Raw genomic sequence first — 15,882 nt, forward strand, 5'->3', positions numbered from 1 at the left:
CAGCGGCTGAGAATTCAAGCGGTAGCGGTGCTGCGAAGCAGGCGTGATGGGGCAGGATGTGGCGGGGGGTTGAAAGAGCACGTGATGCAGTGCTGACACCAAACGCCCATCCTCCCTCCAATAAGGCCTTGCATTTATTTACTTTTGATAAAAGGCTCACTGAGCGATCCAGAAACATCCGTTCACTACCGTCGCGCCCGACGTAGGCGAGTATTATTGTCCTTATTTGACAAATGGTTCTGTTCAGCCGAGCCCGAGGCCAGGCGAGCCGTCCGGGGGACAGACAGCCTGGTGGGGAGGGTCACCGTGAGGCTCCCCTTGGAGCCGCAGTGTCCGACCGAAGCTTCAACACGTGCTTGAACTTCACACTCCACTCACGGCCCTTTCCTGAATCTGAGTATTTAGATCTCCAGCCAGCAAACACAGCCCGCGTGTCTTGCGGCAGGCACATGCTAACCACCTTCATCCCATTAAAACCATGCATATCCTCTAAGTAAGGTACGTGTTCAGTCTTGCTCTTTCAAGGACTACGCAGAGAAAGGTATGTTCCTGGATGCTGATTTTGAATTAAAAAGACGGGAAACACCTACAGGTCACCAGTTCTTTCCTAGCAAATGCAGTACTGCTCACTCTGCTCAGCATCTGCCGCTTTGGTCAGTCCCAGATTAAATTACCGAAGATTGACAGAAATTTCACTATTTCCCCTGGGAGGCTCTTTCACAAGCTATTGGGCTTTAGTGTGAGAATTTTCCCCTTTATATTCACCCCTTTTTTCCATTCCTATTGCATTATCCAATTACACCCGGTTATATCTCCTGGCAAAGTGCTCCTTCCCTCCTGATCTTTGCACTGGTTGGGGGCCTGAGGATGGATGGCGCAGAGCAGGACATCTTCACCCGCTGGCATCTCAGGATCAGCCTTAATCTGAACTAATCAAATGATGACAGCCCCTCTGAAAAGAGAAGTAATTACACAGTATAGATTGTATGTATCTCTTAGGAGATGAGGACTTGGATTTGATTATCTAAATTCTCCTTAATGCTTTATGATGAAGTTAAGGATGAATATTGCTTTGAAAGCAATTCAGCCAGAACTTCCCCTTAGAAAGAAAGGCCTGAAACATGACACAAATGACCGGAGTCAGCAAGAAGAAACCATCGGGCTAAGGTTTCTGTTCAGTTCTCTAAGATACAATCAGAGAAACAGGTTGAACTGGCCAAAACCTGTCCTCTCAGGTGGCAGAGAAATAAATAAATAAAAATAAACCCTGCATTTTCTGAAAGCATTTAATTTTGCTTTCATTCCTGACCTTTGCCAACAAAAGGAGAAATCAAAAATATTAGTGAGTGACATCTTCGGTGCCCAACTCGGCTGGCACCCCCAGGGAGGATAAAATAACCCTCAGTGGGGTCCGACCGTCGCTCCTTAGACAGCCCGTTGACTCTGATCAAATACGTCCACACTTCCAGGATCTTCTGGGGAAACTGAAGTTTCGCTGAGCATTTCTGGCCTCCCGGTGGACCGCAGGTCTCTTTCGGAGACCTCTTCCACCAGCCTTTCCTCTGAAGCAGATCCCCGCCAGCAGCTGAGCACCCAAGACGCCGCCCGCTGCCCCGAGTAGCATCGCGCTTCCCGTGCTCCTGCTGCAGAGGGATTTTTCAGGCATTTGTCTGACCCTAGTTCTGTTCCTGCAGAAGAGGCTCGTGGTGCCAAGGCGCTGCTGCTGCCCAGCCCCTGGCATGGAAAGGCTCGTTCAGGCTGGAGGTCACTGCTAATAACGCTCCGAGGAGCGCTGCGCTCCCCTCCGCCCCGTTACATCTCTGGCAGGCAGCTGGAAAGGAGGAGGTATATTTGGATCCTGTTTAAATATTGATCACAGCGTATTTTTGCTAAAACCAACGTCTATCGATTCGCCTGCGAGTCTGCAGCTTCAATACTTTGCTGAATGTTTTCCTGGAGATGGGAGAAGGCTCCTTGAGTTATGATGTTAATAAGAGTGGCACAGGAGGAGTCCCTGATGTTCAAACCGCAACTTCAGAGAGAACATTTTTCATTGGCAGGGGCCTCTGGACACTCTGGGCTTCTTAATGTTTCTCTATCAGCTGTGCTGATGAGCCTTTAATATAAAGGCTTTGGAAACGAGTTAACTGCAGCTCCCGCAGCTCTCTCCAGAGCCTGTTTCTGCGGTGATTTCAGGCTCAGGGCAGACAGCCATTTTAGAGCCGGGCAGGAAGAGCCAGCATCGATGCTGGCGTCGGGGGTCTCCCGGTCCCTGTGTCTTGCGCACAGTCCCTGCTCCAGCACTCTACTTAGGCACGTAATTAACTCAAAGTGTGTCGGTTTTGTCTTCGGCATCGTTAGGGAGATACCTGCTGCCCTGAAGTTGAGCAAGTGCTGAAGGGTTGGGGCAGTGCTCGGGCACGCAGCAGTGGGGCTGGGCTGCCCCAAGCCCAGTGGGGAGCCAGCTCCGGGGGGGCTGGGAGAGCAGCCTTGGTGCCAGCAGGCACGCCGTCTAGGTCACTACGGAAATCACGGGAGGGAGGGCAGAAGATAAAAGCAAACCCCACAGGGTTTATATATACATATTTACATACGTTTTTGCATTTACCACTGGTAATAAACAAAGAAAAAATCATTTATCCTGAATCGCTACCCTGCCTGGCCTTAAAACACAACAAAGCTTTTCTGATATCCAGGCTAAATCAGGCAGCAGCCCGATGGGACGGGTGACCTCTTCAGATGGAGCGCGCTATCTTGCTATCAGGAGTGTTGAATTCGCAGTGGTTCAGAGAAAATCAAGCCATCCCCCCATACGTCCTCACTCTGCGAGGGGGAGAATAAATCCTCCCTGTCCCACGCAGCGTTTGGGCTACCACAAGGTTGAGGCTTGTTTAATCTGATTATTTCAGGCACAAATCCCTCCCGCACATCTGTGGCTGCAGAGGCTCTCAAGGGAAAAGCCAAATTAAATTATGCCCTCGACAGGACTATAGGCGGGAGTGGGACCCGCGCTTACAGCACAGGAGTGCAGGTCTGAGGCTTCAGTACCTGACATTGACTCACTGCTCTTAGAGCAAAGCACTTAAATTCTCCATTTCTCATTTCTCAATCTGCAAAACAGGAATAAAATCACCTCCTTCTCCAGGAAATCCTGGGGATGTACCCTGCAGAGGGCCGCATGCCCTTGGGTGAAGGATACTGTTACAGACAAAAGTGGGGTTTTTGGGTATTTTATGAGTTCCCTCTCAGAAATATCAGTGATTTGCGAGTTCCTGTATCCGTGACACAGCATTTTCTTGCCCCATTTGCAGGAGAGACTAAATTGCAGGGACAATCACATCCACTTCTGTTACCAGTCCTAGGGCAGGATATTAGTTTTTGAAGAGAGAAACAGAGCCAAGGCGTCTTCTTTTTCATCAAATCCCATTTGTTTTGGTTTTCTTCCTAAAATAACCTCGGGCTATTTAATAGAAGTGAAATCGGCGATAAATTTTTAGCAATTGTTGCCAGACTGCAAAGAATATCTTTTTATGCAGGATTTTGTGTTTCACCAGCTACTGCCTTTTGAGGACAGGAAAAGTTTTTCCTTTATTTTGTTTCATTTCTAAGAGTTCACTAACGTTGACAAATCCAAATTGTTGCCAACACTTAGTGATTCTCTTAAAAAAAAAAAGAGTGACATCATCAGCCATAATCCCATCCATCGTTCATCCTTTTTTCATTTGTCTCAAATAAGCAAGTGTGCCAGCAAGAATTTTTTTCTGGAAACAGGCTGTCTTAAATGAATTTTGAAGACTATTCTCAAAAGGAGATTTAAAATTAATTGCAACACATCATTTTAAGGCATGTTTTCAGCAAGGCTTGCAGAGCTAGACCATGCAGTCTCTGTATGGAGCTAAAATTACTGTGTCCTCTGTACATCAAGTATTTTCCACCGCCTGCTCTCCCGTTAGCCTGGCCATCCTTTAGCCTGGCAGCCGTCGCCCTGCTGCTGCACACCTGCATCGCTCTGCACGTCAGGAAAGCACATCGCCAGGCCTCCTCGCTGCTGCCTGCCTTGTAAAGATAAAGGAATAGCTCAAAATGCGAACATCCCCTCATTCCTGCTTTGGAGTCTGACACGGGCCTTATTTCCTGCAGGGAAATTCTGGCAAGAGCTGCTGTACTGGGTCAGGCTATTGTAACACAGCCTCTCACCCAGGCTCCCTCTCCCAGGAAAGGCTGGCCCAGGTGATCACAGAATCAATCATTAAGGTTGGAAAAGACCTCTAGGATCAAGTCCAACCGCCAACCCAACACCCCCAGGCCTCCTAAACCATGTCCCCAAGAGCCACGTCTACACGTCTTTGATACGCCTCCAGGGGTGGCGACTCTCCCTTCCAACCCGGGCTGCTCTGCGGTTCTGTACCAGGTACCGCCTTGTCCTGCTGCGCCTCCGGCAGCACCCAAACCCAAACGTACATGGAGGAACAGAGCTGCCTGTTATCTTCTCATGATGCACATTCAGCTTCAGATTCAGGGGGTTGTTCACCCAGAAACTGCAGCCAAGCTGTTTTAATAACCACTATTGACTTATTCTTCATGAATTTACCCTATTCCTTTCCGAACTCCTTTGCACCCGGCATCCTCTACACGCTGGCGGCGGCAGCCAGTTCCACCCCGCACACGCAATTACGCATCGTGTGACAAATGACCCCTTCTTGCTTGTTTTATATCTGCTCTCTGAGAATTCCCCTGGGTGCTCTCTTGTTCTTGCAATGAAAGAAATATAAAAACGAGTACAGTTCCTGTGCTCTCCCAGAGACAGGCTGTTGCTATTATAAGGAGTGGTACTGACGACATATTTACTGCTCCGTCTTACAAAGTTTGCTGGGTTTCGTGCTTTTTTGAAATATATTCAGCCACACTTGTGATTATGCTCCAATATGTTTCAAACATATCGCATATCGAAACATATCGAAACCATAGACGGGTGTCAGAACAGGCTGCTTTTTAACATACCTCAAACAATTTTTTCCCTTCGTTAAAGTAGAATAATTTTCACGGCATAAAGTAACTTAATGCCAACATGTAACACACAAGCCTACACCCCCCCCCCAAAGTAATTACAATTTAAATCTATATGCAATTGTTTTGGTGTTTTTAACATACGCAAAGCAGCTTCGGGAGTTATTTAAAAATGTGTTGTTTTTTTCCAGAAGGGTCCTGGGAAGCGGGTGCTTTGCCAGGGAGCGCCGGCGCGAGGCGGCAGCCGGGCCCAGCCGGACGGAGCTTGCCCTGCTCACCTCCAGCGGGACTTGGGGCGCCGCGGAGCTTCTGGCACCAGCGGTCTGAACGCCTGGCACCAAAGGGAGTATCTGTTAAAGGGCGATTTTAGCTGTCTGTAAATGATGCCTTGCAAGAAGCCTCATGTGAGAGCAGCGAACAGGGATGCAGCGTAAAAGCAGCCCAGGCAGCCCGCTCAGAAACGAGTTTTTCCATAATTAGGCCACAAAGTGGAAAGTCCTCTAACGCTACATTACTCAGCACCTGAAAGGAGAGGATAAAATGCTTCTCAAGGGTCCACCAAACCTGGAAAAGCGAATCACTGAGGCCAAAGAAAATGAGATTAAATTGAAATTCTAAGATGCAGCGTGTCTATTGACCTCCCTCATACCAAGTGCTTTCTTCATGTTCCTGTTGTTAAAAAAGGTGGGGAAAAAATATCCGGGAGAATGCATGCTGTTCAGAAGATAGCTAGAGGCTGAGTTGGATTTGAATTTTGATCAAAGTTTTTTTCATTTGACATGCTTTTCTGTGCCTGCACTCCCAATCTGCCTTTTTTGCTTAAAATAATGCTTCCCACATAAGAACTCTTATCCGCCATACGTATATAAGAAACCCTGGGCTTATGAAAGCATGGTTTCTGCTGTCTGGTGGTCCTCCTCCAGAAGCCAGTTTACTGGAAAAGGAGCAACAAGAAGCCTCCACCTCCTCCCCGTACACCAGCACCATTCAGAGCGTTGCAGCCTGGCGCAGGCACCCCGCACCACGGCTGCCTTTCTGCACGTCCACGAGTAAGAAAAAAAAGCCAATTTACAGCCAATTGCACAACTTCCTCGTTTGTTTCCCTCCCTTGAGTTGGAATAACATCGCCCCCAGTCCTCCTCCTCCTCTTCCTTTTGCGAGAGATGATGTACGAACACTAGCGAGCGAGCACGGCGGCAGAGACGCCGGCTGGGGAGGGCCCCCCTCCAACTCCCCTCTGCAGGGATGAGCATTTGTGCTGCGTCAAACCTGCAAATCGTTCGCTTGCTTTGAGGACACGTGCAATATCGTCCAGGTTGTTGGTGCAGTTGTTTTATAACGTGCCTTCCTTGTGGCCTGTACCTTCGTACATCGTCTCATTACGCCAAAGGCAGCAGCACAGTACCTTAGCAGTTGTGTCAGCCGAGGCCAGGAACAATATTAAACAAAGACTGGGTGGAGGAGACGGAGGACGCGCCCGGCTGACTTGCTCTTTGCCATCGATTTCCTGCCGGCGTGCGTCAGCCACGTGCCCTGCCGCGGCGCGGGGTGCGCGTGGGGGCGAGGGTGCTGCTGCCCCCGCTCCCCAGCGCCGCGGGTGCCGCGGTCCTCACCTGCCGGCTCCGCTGCAGGGGGTTGGGGCGAAGCTGCCCCAGCGCGGACCGTCACGCATCACGGCCCCTTCCATGGATATCACCCGCAGCACGGCGGCGGGCGAGAGGTGCCGGAGAGTCTCGGTATTGACTGACAAGTGGTTCCAGGGGGACCAGGATCAGTCCGGATTAGCGCATCTGCAGCGCTTGGGTCAATCCGATAGAAGGCTTGCACGCTCAGGTGCGCCTCGCGCATGAGATATCGGCTTTCCCGCTCCGGTCGCTCACGTCTCGCTGCGGAGGAGAGCTGCGAGGCCCAAAGCCTTCTGTATAAAAACCACGTAATATTGCTCCCTCCAAACACTGCAAAGCCACTGCGATATTTTAAAACATGGATTATCTCCAGCTTCCGCTCCTCTTGATGGTTCCACCTCGTTTGTCTTGCTACTCTAATTTACTTAAATGTGTGTTTTCTTTACAGGCTACTAACTACAGAAAACTTGAAGCAATCAACTGAAGTTTGTGCATTGACATATCACTTCATTAGCTGTGAATTCATTTCCAAGGGGGCGGTGAACTTTAATGAAGTTGGAAATTGAATCATGCTGTTGTGTGTAGGGAGACGCAGGAATCGGAGAGGGCTGTGCATCGGAAAGGCTCCTTGGCCAATTAAAAAATTAAAACACAGTTTGATCGAGCGTCCTCATTTCTTTATGGTATCGTTCCTCCTTCTGAAATGTTTGCTTTCTGTGGATCTATTAAAAATAATTTTTCCTAAGTTTTCTGAATTTCAACCAGTTTTTCACTCCTTGCAATGACCATCGCAGTGCCACGAGAGGCACGGCCGGCTTGGGGAGAGAGAGAAGCGGCAGCAAAAGCAGGCTCTGCAGCATTCCTCCCAGCTGTGGACTCTCCCAACCCATCTCCCCTCTCCCATGTTGCATTTTGCTGTGGCCATTTCTTGGCCACAGCCTCCTCTGAAGAGCAGCACCAGACCCACCCTGCTGTGCCTCCTAATTGGAAACCTCCACAGAGCCCTGGCCGCGTGTGCCTGGGCACGCGTGCACGGGTTTTTTTTCCCGGGATGTGAGTGACATTGCAAATGCAACTTTCATCTTGGAAAGTCAGAGTGTTGCCATAGAAATTGCAGCGGGGGAGTCACCGGGTTGTTCGCTCCTGCCCTCCGGGATCGCAAGGGCTCAGCGGGGGCTGCTCCCCAGGACGGGCTCCAGCCGGGCTGAGCTCCCGCGCCCAGACAAAGCAGAAACCGCCTTGGTCCGCAGGATTAATTTGCGAGCAAACGTGCATGTGTGTGTCCACATTCGCTGACAGAAATTACAGGAGCTGTTGGAACAAGAATGCCATGTGCCCACTCAGGAAAAACAAATCTAAATAGCTAAATGAGTGTTTATTATAATAATAATAATCATTATTATTGCAGCCTCTCCTTGGGACGCCATGCAGCTGCATACTTATTAGTAATTGGCAGCTCAGCAGGCCAGGTAAGCAGTGTTACTCCAATTTCACAGATGAGCAGTGAAATGTGTGAGAATAACCAGAAGCATTTCAGGGAAGCAGGGAGCGGAGGCCGGGACCGCAGTGCCCCATGGCCCCGCTCGCTCCCTCGTGCCGGAGCTCCTCCCCACAGCTGAGGCCCGATCGCAACAGTCCCAGTAGTTTTTTTCCTACTGAATATGCTGGAAACCTCAAAACGCACTGCTAAAAATGCAAAATAAATGCCCGAGGCTGCCGGTGAGCGACTCTTGGAGGTGGCCGGGCTGCTGCCCCCCACCACACCCCTCCAGCCAAGGAGCCGGTTAAGAGGCACCAAAAAAACTGTGTTTGCTGAAGGAATTGCCCTGACAAGCAGCACCCTCCTTCTCCTTTGACCGGTCTGACAGATTCTTCTTTTGAACAACTTTGTTTCTTCACGGATTTGTTTATTCAGAAAGGCCAGGGTACTACATTGTGCTCCGCTTTATCTCTTCCCCGTGTCCCCCGTCCCCGCAGTAATCATGCCTTCAGCACCTTTCCTGCAAGGCTTTGACACTCCCAAATCCAGCTGAGACTTCTCGGGACTTTAATTAATGAGATAACAAAAGGGAAAACACCCAAGGAGTGAACCCGTGAGTTGAAGACTTTATCTGCTCTTTGCAGCTGCATCTTTTTTTCTCCCCTTTTTTTTTTTTCAGCTGCATTCCAGGTCCGTCAATACCGTTTCCCATTAAATTAAATAGCTTATTGACTGGCGTGAGCCGTAGCCACAAGGCCGATAGGATCCGAGCGCAGTACTTTCTCAGTGCAAACAACCACAGGTCACTGCACAGTAAATCAGTTGGTAATGGAGTTTGAACTCTGAGAATCAGTTCTGTGTACCCTTTTTATTTGTTTTTAATTTGTATCAATGGTAATTCTGTCGGTTTCAATTTATGTGAGGGGAGCAGTTGTGGCGCAGCGGAAACAGCATTTTTCTTCTCGTTAACCCTTGAGTTCACGGCGCCGAGGCAGCCAAGCGCTTCTGAGCTCACAAGTGTTAAAGTTTCTCGGCACCACCAGAATCCTACGCTGTTTCATTTTCCTCTGGTTTTCCTTTCCACCAGCAACACCGTCAGAATCAGTTTCCCCCCTGGAAGCATGCGCTGGCCACGCTGGCTTTCCACCGAGACGCCGCGTTACAGAGCTGTCGGGGGCTGCAGCGCCGGGGCCAGCGCTGGCTCTGTCTGCAGACGCTCCTTCCCCGGCACCTTCCCCCAGCTTCCAACTGTTTAGGGGCTTCCACCTGGATTTGAGAACCAAGTACTCATTAACGACTCTATGAATTTATCTCATCCCTTTTTGAACCCGTTTATACCGTTAGCATCTGTGCTACCTGGTGGCACAGAGTACCGCAACTTCATTATGAATTACATATAAAACATTACTTCCTTCTGTTGCTTTAAACTTACTGCCGGCTAATTTTGGCAGGTGTCTCCTACTAGTTGTTATGCAAGAATTAATGAATAATCATCCCTGACACACTTCTTTAAAATCCTCATCCATCTCCCCTGCACCAAGGTGAGGGTTCTGGTCCAGCAGTCCCCTCCAAAGCAGCCTGGCCGGTCCATACGACACCCCCACTGCCACCCTTGGCACCTTCTCCAGTTCCGTGGCGCCCTTTTTCTGCTGGAAGACCCGAACAGCAGCCAGTACAGTCGCTGTGAGCATGCCAAGGATTTATAAAGCCGCATAAGGTTTCTTTCATTTGTTTTGTTTTCTGCTTCCTCCTCAATAATTCATACAGCTCTACTTGCCTTTTGGCCTTTGCTGAGGCTTCAGCGTATGATTTCAGAGAACTATCCACAAACACTTCACAAGCAATTTTTTGAGCAATAATGCTTAAATCAGTGTCCATGCCGCTCGTTGCTTGTACACAATTAGGGCTCCGTTTCCCAGGTGCATTATTTTGCACTTAAAATCACTGAATCTGACTTGCTGTTTCAGTCTCAGACACTCAGTATGCCAAGATGCCCCAAGAACCGCTCTGGTCGTGCCTCTCGGTTTAACGGGTGCTGCTCTGCTTCACCTGTGTAAGCACCGCCTCTTTGCCTGGATCCAACCCTACCAGCCCAAAGTCCCGGTGCAGGGTTTCCTGCTGCCTTTTTAGCTGCTTCAGTCCCTACGTTCACGCCCAATGACGTTTTTTTTCAGTGTTATTTGTACCTATGAAACATCCACACTGGTTTGCTTCTTGCTTGGTGTTCAGACTGCAGGTTTTAAACAAAACCAAATATATTCCCTCCTCAGTCAGCAGCGATGTAAGTTTGCCTCCTCGTTGCTGATGCATCCAGCTCTCGAAAGACTTTAGTGCTTAATGGATTCATTGAAGGGATAATATGAGGTGACTCACATGTCAGGTTATTAAAACAGTGATAAGACATTGCACTAAGACAACATTATCACTACTAACAGCATTATAATGGTCAGGGAACGTCTTGTGATGTTCCCACAGACACCAAACGAGTTTGCGGCGTCTGGGACGTTCGCTAAAGCACCGCTTTGCCCGGGCGCGCGTTCGCCTGGCTCTACAGAGGGGATGCGCAGAGCACGTCTGTTTGCAAAGTCACATCCACACACATTTCTCCGCTACAATATTTTGCGAATCTACACAGACGTGTTAGGAAAACTGTCACTTGCATAAACTTCTTTGCAACCGGAGTGTGATTTTTTTTTTTTTCAGAGCTATTAATCAAAGGCTAGAGCAGAACCAGCTTGACAATAAGAAAAAAAACCCCACCCATGGACTTATAAGACATACCAAGGAAATACTTGAATGAGGCAGAGAGGTGCACTGAGGAATTTATAGCTATATATAGGTGCTCACATCCCCAACATCAGCTACAGGCTTCAGAAGCTACCCTAGAGGTTTGGGGGGCTCCTGAGCAGCTGCTGACGCTCCCAGCCTGTCGCGCCCCCCACACCCCAGACCCCGCTCGGCCACTGCGGCTTTCTCCAATATTTGATTTTCTCCTTCCTCTTTCTTTCCTCCCCACCACTTTGTAAGTGATTCTGGGTGACACCTCCACATGCCGTGACTCTGTTTTGCGATACAGCTGATGGCGTGGTGAAAACGCTCCCAGGGCTGGCACCCCGACACCAGGCTGGCACCCCAGCACGGCCCCGGCTGTCTGCTCCCTGCAAACAACGGGCTCCTTGTATTTGTGCCTTGTTCACCAACAGCATCCCTCACTGCGTTTCGTACAAGAGCGATGACATGCCCTCACCAAGAAAAATGGGTATCGTTGGAGCGTTAGTCAAACAGAACTAAATTCCAACATCAGTAAGGCAGACTGTAATTTTAACCAGTTAGTCAGCCACGGTAAACCAACAAATGGGGTAGGCAAACAGTCCAGCCAGGGCTGACTCTGCCTGTGACAGCAGCAAAACACGTTACATTCCTTTCACAGAATCCCAGACTGGTGGGGGTTGGCAGGGCCCTCTGGAGCTCATCCCGTCCCACCCCTGCTGGAGCAGGCACCCCCAGAGCAGGGGCACAGGGCCGCGTCCAGGCGGGGTGTGAATGTCTCCAGGGAAGGGACCCCACAGCCTCTCTGGGCAGCCTGTGCCCCTGCTCTGGCACCCGCACAGGGAAGGGGCTTGTCCTCGTGTTCAGGTGGAACTTCCCATGTTCCAGCTTGTGCCCGTTGCCCCTTGGCCTGGCGTTGGGCACCACTGAAAAGAGCCCGGCCCCATCCCCCTGACACCCACCCTTCAGATATTTATAAGCACTGAGATCCACCTCAGCCTTCTCTTCTCCAGGCTGAACAAGCCCAGGTCTCTCAGCCTTTCCTCACCAGGGAGATGCTCCAGCCCCTGATCCCCTTGGCAGCTCTGCGCTGGCCTTGCTCCAGCAGTTCCCTGCCCTTCTTGAACTGGGGGGCCCAGAACTGGCCGCAGCCCTGCAGGTGTGGCCTCACCAAGGCAGAACAGAGGGGGAGGAGAACCTCCCTTGACCTGCTGGCCACACTCCTTTCAATGCTTTCCTCCCAGGGAAGGCAAAGCCAAGCACCCACAGTCTCTTTGCAGTGGCCCCGGGGCACACACGGACCCACTGCGTCCCTCGCACCAGGCACAGGCAGCCCCGCTCGGGGTCCCACCGCCAGAGCCAGGAGCTCCAGTCACCGGCCGTTCCAAACCTGCCCCGTCCGGTGCAGCTCACGGCGCGGGGAGAGGGCTTTGCAGGCCAGCAGGTAGCATCAATTGGAATAAATCAATTGGAATAACTAAATATCGCCTTTCCTTCCCTGCTCCTGCACAGCAAATCAATCACAGGGAGAATAACTCCTGCGCCACGGTGAAGGGAGCTTTTCGGGCTCAGGCGGGAGGTGCTGGTGGGCAGGAGGAGCAGGGATGGTGCTGGGTGCTTTTCCTGGGCTTGCGTTCATCTGTACCGTCCTGGCAAGGAATGCAACAGGAGGAGATTCAAGCAGCTACCGAGCACCTGGAGTTTGCAAGGCATACCGCTGTCAGCACCACTGCCTAAAACTCAGTGCCTGCAAAGACGGGCTTGAGGCTGGGCTGAAGCTTCCAGAAGTGGAGACACTTCTCACTCCTTTTCTTTCCTTCTTTGCCACCCGTTGTCGGCCCAAGGACTCAAATGACCCCCCTGTGCCAGCCTTCCCTCCGCTGCTGGACAACAAAAAGAAACACCCTTTAATTACATGTGAGCTATACGCTACACGTGAGTTATTCAGCTTAATATAAATGAGAGAGCTTCTGTGGTTGTATGACCCTCTCCAAGCAGACCAAGGAGGCTAATAGATTTTGTGATCACTTCTATCACACAGCAGACAATCGTGGGTCACAAAACTATAAATCAGAGGCTAATGGATTTTCAACAATGCGCTTTGGCTCTTTGTACATTTTTTAATTTGCTTTTAATTTGTATTGATCTTCCCCCCTTTTGCTCCAGTCCCTGCTGTGTCAGCAGGTCAGAAAGCATGCCAAGAGGAGAATAATGTCACAGAAACACAGAGAAAGGTAAAACGGGCGTGCAAATACATACGCATGTGCTTTTTAAACCTGGCTGAGCCGAGGCAGCGGGGCTGGCCTGGCAGAGCCCGCTGCCGGGGGCTCCCGAGGCCGGAGGCTTGGGGCAGCACCAGCTGGGGACCTGTCACTCGGGAGAGGGTGACGTTCCTGGGCCGGCAGCCAGGCAGCCCTCGGCGCAGGCAGGGCCTTCACCTGCCAGGGAAGGACCTTGAAGAAGCAGGAGAAGAAAAATGTTGCTATTCAAGTCCTCAAAGCCACTCTCAAGCCGGAACTCTCCCAGAAGCAATAAACATTTGCTTATTTACTGGTTTTGCTCTGGCTTGTCTGCACCAATTTATTGTTTTTTCATTGTGATCACATCGGTATTTTTAATTTCTTAATGCCGATCGGCAGCAAGTTTCCAGCTTTCTATGAATTGCAGAAAGAAAAGATGCTCGATGGAGAGAGGCAGGTAGCCTCGTGCAGCCCGAGCCAAAAGGCTGCGGGGAGAGGACTCGGCTCTGTCTCAAGCCCAGTGCTACGCATGGGATGGTCTTTCTTCTCTCCTCACCTTCACTCCCAGAGAATAAATCCTAGATAGGAAGTGACTGATTGAATATCCATGATAAACCATTTACAGCTCACTCCTAGCCATGCAAAGTGCTGTCAAACAGTCCTGAATAAGAAGTGTATTAATAAAAATCATGATCCACACACAAACAGAAAAGGGCAGAATTCTTCAAATAAATGACTCACAACAATAATTTGACCAGCTCTCATGATCAGCTTATGCCCTGAAGCATGAAGATTATCAGCCCCATGTAATTTTCTCCTAGCTGATAGAGCTGCAAAGACTATTCATATTCATATAAATGTCTAATGTCTAATCCTCTAATCTAATCCTTTTTTTTTCTGCTTGTGCTAAAGCTCCACAGCCTATACTCAAAAGCCCTCTGAGCAATGGAATTATTGATAAATTACTGCAGAGAGGAGGAGCACTGCACATACACCAAACCCACCAAGCTCTGCCTCTTCTTGAAGAGTTTTTATTTTCCTTTTAAGAAGCCGGGGTGTGAATTTGCAGGACAATTGCAGGTCTTTTTCCTCCCTGATATTCTCCACGTCCTTTTCTAGCGTCAGAGTGAGGAGGTTATCCTCCACTATGGCTTTCAGAGAGCTTCACGAGTGGTATCATCTCATCACCGTGTCAATTAAGCTTCACCAATGCAAATGATATAGGAGTCTGTTGGCCATATTATTTATTCTTCCTGAGAAAGTGAAAGCCTCCAGACGCTGAAGCCGGCACAAACACGATATTATGAGTATCAGAAATGAAGCTTGTCCTTCGTCACCGTGTTGCTCACAGATCATCTCCGGGCCAGCCACAGTGCCATCCTTTCGAGCTAACCACAGCGCGAGCGCACAGTAAGGCACTTTGTCTTTTGCATATGTCAAAAGCTAAAGGGAGGAGAGAGACGTTCAGCATTTAGATCGTACGTATTTGCCAAACTGAAATAATGCAGCAGAAACGAGGCTAAACATCCCAGAGTAACGCCCGCTGCTGCCCGCAGGCTGGGGCTCTGGGAGGAAGAGTCTTGGCTCAGAAACAATGAAGTACCTGCTTTAATTGCCCACTTTATATAGCAACTGGGAAGATGTACACCTATTTGATACCAGCACAGAGTAGAGGGTGGCTTGTAAGAATGCTTATTATAATTTCCTTCTCTTTCTCTTTAGGACTAGATGAAATGGCCTCAAGCTGCATCAGGGAGGTTTAGGTTGGATATTAAGGAAAATGCCTTCCCTGCCAGAGCGGTCAGGCCCTGGCACAGGCTGCCCAGAGAGGTGGGGGAGTCACCGTCCCTGGGGGGGTTCAAACACCGTGCAGCCGTGGCACTTGAGGACATGGTTTAGGAGGCCTGGGGGTGTTGGGTTGGCGGTTGGATTTGATGATCATAGAGGTCTTTTCCAACCTTAACGATTCCATGATTCTATCATAGTTTACATGTGACAATTTGTACTTTTTATTTCCAACGTTATCAGATTACTGGGATGACAACTGCCTGCTCCACTGTTATTGTTTTACTAATTTTAGACTGTCATGGATATAACGTCCTCTACACTGCCTGGAAACTCTCCCTGGCACAGCACAATCTGCCTTCTGGAGATGGAGGACGCGAAAGATCCTTACAGGCACGCTCACGCAGGAACCCATGTGTATATGCGGCCTGCGCCTTCGGTGCTCTCTGGGCTGGGAGATCCAGGCAGGGTCTGGAAATGAGCCCGTTCGACATTGCAAAGGCTCAGCCAAACGGGATGAAGACGGCAGGACGACGGACCAAATCATCCAGTAAGCGGCAAAAGCGTGGGTCCCGTGCCCGGGCTTATTTATGCCACGGCCTCTCTGCTGCTGCGTGTGCAGCACCGCATTTATTTATGGATATTTAGTTTGCGCACACTCTGGGGTAACGATTTGTACCATGTACAGGAATTATAAATCCAGGCAAAGTTTGTGGCCTCTGAGCATTTCCATAATAAAATTTATAATTCTGGAACCAGTTTTCACTCAGGATCAGGCTGAAACTCACCAATCCATTATTTCACTTAGACCAACAAATAAGCGTCAAACGGGAACTTCTTTCAAATCACTGTGGACTTGGACCGATTTTGAAACACCGCCCTGAAGCAGAAGGACTTAGTATCCTATTTATTAGTCCCCTGAGGCCAGCCAGCTTCTCCATTAAGTTTTAGCTCAAACTAATAGCACATTCATAAG

General features: G+C 49.7%; 2 long non-coding RNA genes across 2 annotated transcripts in view; one reads left to right on the plus strand and one right to left on the minus strand.

Annotated features, from left to right (window-relative positions):
- Positions 1-15,882, minus strand: part of LOC142067251 (uncharacterized) — a 307,523-nt gene that overhangs the window by 88,296 nt on the left and 203,345 nt on the right. The gene's annotated exons all lie outside the window — the stretch shown is intronic.
- On the plus strand, positions 6,170-7,289 carry LOC142067021 (uncharacterized). The gene is made up of 2 exons (XR_012663876.1): positions 6,170-6,322; positions 7,081-7,289. It is a non-coding gene; the product is annotated as an uncharacterized LOC142067021 (long non-coding RNA).

This window comes from Phalacrocorax aristotelis, chromosome 21 (assembly GCF_949628215.1).
Source record: "Phalacrocorax aristotelis chromosome 21, bGulAri2.1, whole genome shotgun sequence".
NCBI lineage: Eukaryota > Metazoa > Chordata > Aves > Suliformes > Phalacrocoracidae > Phalacrocorax > Phalacrocorax aristotelis.